We start from the raw sequence: 4,841 nt of genomic DNA on the forward strand, positions 1-4,841 counted from the left end.
TGTGAAGTTTTCAAGTTTTGGGTAAAGATTCGATGGACTATGGAATAAGGAGTGGCAAGAGCCTAAGCTTGGGGATGCCCAAGGCATCCCAAGGTAATATTCAAGGATAACCAAGCGTCTAAGCTTGGGGATGCCCCGGAAGGCATCCCCTCTTTCGTCTTCGTTCATTGGTAACTTTACTTGGAGCTATATTTTTATTCACCACATGATATGTGTTTTGCTTGGAGCGTCATTTTATTTTATTTTGTTTTGCTTGCTGTTCGAATAAAATACCAACATCTGAAATTCTTAAATGTCAGAGAGTCTTCACATAGTTGCATAATTATCCGACTACTCATTGATCTTCACTTATATCTTTCGGAGTAGTTTGTTGTTTGCTCTAGTGCTTCACTTATATCTTTTAGAGCACGGCGGTGGATTTATTTTGAAGAAATATATGAACTCTCATGCTTCACTTATATTATTTTGAGAGTCTTAAACATCATGGTAATTTTCTTGGGTTATAAATTTAGTCCTAATATGATGGGCATCCAAGAGGGATATAATAAAAACTTTCATATAAAGTGCATTGAATACTATGAGAAGTTTGATTCCTTATGATTGTTTTGAGATATGAAGATGGTGATATTAGAGTCATGCTAGTTGAGTAGTTGTGAATTTGAGAGATACTTGTTCTAAAGTTTGTGATTCCCGTAGCATGCACGTATGGTGAACCGTTATGTGATGAAGTCGGAGCATGATTTATTTATTGATTGTCTTCCTTATGAGTGGCGGTCGGGGACGAGCGCTGGTCTTTTCCTACCAATCTATCCCCCTAGGAGCATGCGCGTAGTACTTCATTTCGATAACTAATAGATTTTTGCAATAAGTATGTGAGTTCTTTATGACTAATTTGAGTCCATGGATTATACGCACTCTCACCCTTCCACCATTGCTAGCCTCTCTAATACCGCGCACCTTTCGCCGGTATCATAGACCCACCATATACCTTCCTCAAAACAGCCACCATACCTACCTATTATGGCATTTCCATAGCCATTCTGAGATATATTGCCATGCAACTTTCCACCGTACCGTTTATTATGACACGCCTCATCATTGTCATATTGCTTTGCATGATCATGTTGTTGACATCGTATTTGTGGCAAAGCCACCTTCATAATTCTTTCATACATGTCACTCTTGATTCATTGCACATCCAGGTACACCGCCGGAGGCATTCACATAGAGTCATATTTTGTTGTAAGTATTGAGTTGTAATTCTTGAGTTGTAAGTAAATAAAAGTGTGATGATTCTCATTATTAGAGCATTGTCCCAGTGAGGAAAGGATGATGGAGACTATGATTCCCCCACAAGTCGGGATGAGACTCCGGACAAAAAAGAAAATAAATAAAAAAAGAGGCCATAAAAAAGGAGAAAGGCCCAAATAAAAAAAATGAGAGAAAAAGAGAGAAGGGACAATGCTACTATCCTTTTACCACACTTGTGCTTCAAAGTAGCACCATGATCTTCATGATAGAGAGTCTCCTATGTTGTCACTTTCATATACTGGTGGGAATCTTTCATTATAGAACTTGGCTTGTATATTCCAATGATGGGCTTCCTCAAAATGCCCTAGGTCTTCGTGAGCAAGCGAGTTAGATGCACACCCACTTAGTTTCTTTTGCTAAGCTTTCATACACTTATAGCTCTAGTGCATCCGTTGCATGGCAATCCCTACTCACTCACATTGATATGTATTAATGGGCATCTCTATAGCCCGTTGATACGCCTAGTTGATGTGAGACTATCTTCTCCTTTTTGTCTTCTCCACAACCACCATTCTATTCCACCTATAGTGTTATGTCCATGGCTCACGCTCATGTATTGTGTGAAGATTGAAAAAGTTTGAGAACATAAAAAGTATGAAACAATTGCTTGGCTTGTCATCGGGGTTGTGCATGATTTAAATATTTTGTGTGGTGAAGATAGAGCATAGCCAGACTATATGATTTTGTAGGGATAACTTTCTTTGGCCATGTTATTTTGAGAAGACATGATTGCTTTATTAGTATGCTTGAAGTATTATTGTTTTCATGTCAATATTAAACTTTTGTTTTGAATCTTATGGATCTGAATATTCTTGCCACAATAAAGAATATTACATTGATGATTATGTTAGGTAGCATTCCACATCAAAAATTCTGTTTTTATCATTTACCTTACTCGAGGACGAGCAGGAATTAAGCTTGGGGATGCTGATACGTCTCCAACGTATCTATAATTTTTGATTGTTCCATGCTATTATATTATCTGTTTTGGATGTTTATGCGCTTTATTAAACACTTTTATATTATTTTGGTAACCCAGAGCCCAGTGCCAGTTTCTGTTTTTTCCCTTGTTTCAGTGTTTCGCAGGAAAGGAATATCAAACGGAGTCCAAACGGAATGAAACCTTTGGGAGAGTTATTTTTGGAACGGAAGCAATCCAGGAGACTTGGAGTGCACGTCAGGGAAGCAACGAGGTGGCCGCGAGGCAGGGAGGCGCGCCTGTCCCCCTGGGCGCGGCCCCCATCCTCGTGGGCCCCTTGTGGCTCCCCTGACCGACTTCTTTCGCCTATATATATCCATATACCCTAAAAACATCGAGGAGCAGAAGAGATCGGGAGTTCCGCCGCCGCAAGCCTCTGTAGCCACCAAAAACCAATCGGGACCCTGTTCTGGCACCCTGCCGGAGGGGGGATCCCTCACCGGTGGCCATCTTCATCATCCCGGCGCTCTCCATGACGAGGATGGAGTAGTTCACCCTCGGGGCTGAGGGTATGTACCCGTAGCTATGTGTTTGATCTCTCTCTCTCTCTTGTGTTCTTGAGGTGGTACGATCTTGATGTATCGCGAGCTTTGCTATTATAGTTGGATCTTATGATGTTTCTCCCCCTCTACTCTCTTGTAATGGATTGAGTTTTCCCTTTGAAGTTATCTTATTGGATTGAGTCTTTAAGGATTTGAGAACACTTGATGTATGTCTTGCATGTGCTTATCTGTGGTGACAATGGGATATCACGTGATCTACTTGATGTATGTTTTGGTGATCAACTTGCGAGTTCCGTGAACTTATGCATAGGGGTTGGCACACATTTTCGTCTTGACTCTCCGGTAGCAACTTTGGGGCACTCTTTGAAGTACTTTGTGTTGGTTTGAATAGATGAATCTGAGATTATGTGATGCATATCGTATAATCATACCCACGGATACTTGAGGTGACATTGGAGTATCTAGGTGACATTAGGGTTTTGGTTGATTTGTGTCTTAAGGTGTTATTCTAGTACGAACTCTATGATAGATCAAACGGAAAGAATAGCTTTGTGTTATTTTACTACGGACTCTTGAATAGATCGATTAGAAAGGATAACTTCGAGGTGGTTTCGTACCCTACCATAATCTCTTCGTTTGTTCTCTGCTATTAGTGACTTTGGAGTGACTCTTTGTTGCATGTTGAGGGATATTTATATGATCCAATTATGTTATTATTGTTGAGAGAACTTGCACTAGTGAAAGTATGAACCATAGGCCTTGTTTCCTAGCATTGCAATACCGTTTACACTCACTTTTATCATTAGTTACCTTGCTGTTTTTATAATTTCAGATTACAAAAACCTATATCTATCATCCATATTGCACTTGTATCACCATCTCTTCGCCGAACTAGTGCACCTATACAATTTACCATTGTATTGGGTGTGTTGGGGACACAAGAGACTCTTTGTTATTTGGTTGCAGGGTTGTTTGAGAGAGACCATCTTCAACCTATGCCTCCCACGGATTGATAAACCTTAGGTCATCCACTTGAGGGAAATTTGCTACTGTCCTACAAACCTCTGCACTTGGAGGCCCAACAACGTCTACAAGAAGAAGGTTGCGTAGTAGACATCATCCATCAGATGTGAACCACCAGGGGCACCTGCATAATTGCGCTGCGCCGCCCCTTCTACTTATAAATACTCCACCCCGCGCGGTCATTATCTCTTCTCCCACCTCGCCGTCTCGCTCAAACCCTAGCACCACCGCTTGCCTCAGTCGACGCCGGAGACGAAGTGCTTAGCTGCCGCGACCTCTTCGACGCCGTCTTCACGCCGGCCGCAGACCTCGTCTTCTCCGCCGCCGCCATAGGTGTCTTCCGCTGCCAAGTTAGGGCGCGGGAGATTGGACTGCTCGGCATCCCTTCACCTCGTCTAGCAGTTCTTCGTGCGGTAAATAAAACCCACTTTTTACCACTTATTTGATCCATTAATCTGTCAACTTGTTCCGAAAGTGGTTTCTGCACTTCCAAATCATTATCTTTCTATTTTTGCTTCTGATATCTTGCGAGTATATTCCCTTATGCATCCAAACTAGTTAGATTCCTTACTTGTACTTATACATGGATTCATACAAATATGGAACCAAGTCACTTCAAATAAGTGAATGTCTTCGCACTATGAGGTCAATGTCCTCAAACTGATTTATCTTCAAAATCTTCTAAGAATGCATATGACCTTTTCCCCTTCCCTCGCATCTCTAATGCTGTCACAGGTACATGTCCGCGGGTGAATCCCTAGGTTCTCATAGTCTGCATTCATTTGCAGAATACTTACAACATCACATTGAATCTCCAGAAGCTAGTTCTTGTCTGACCAGCAGATTGAAGCAGAACATTATCTTGAAGCCTTTTTGTTTGAGCCCAATGGCGTCCAGCAAATCCGCAAAGAAAGGTGGAAGATAGCACCGTGACAACACTGCCTTGGACATGCCTCCTGATCTCTATGAGCAATACAAGTCAGATCCAGATGAATCATACACTCAGAGAAAATCTAGAGTCCAAT

This window comes from Triticum aestivum, chromosome 3D, assembly GCF_018294505.1.
Source record: "Triticum aestivum cultivar Chinese Spring chromosome 3D, IWGSC CS RefSeq v2.1, whole genome shotgun sequence".
In the NCBI taxonomy this organism is placed as follows: domain Eukaryota; kingdom Viridiplantae; phylum Streptophyta; class Magnoliopsida; order Poales; family Poaceae; genus Triticum; species Triticum aestivum.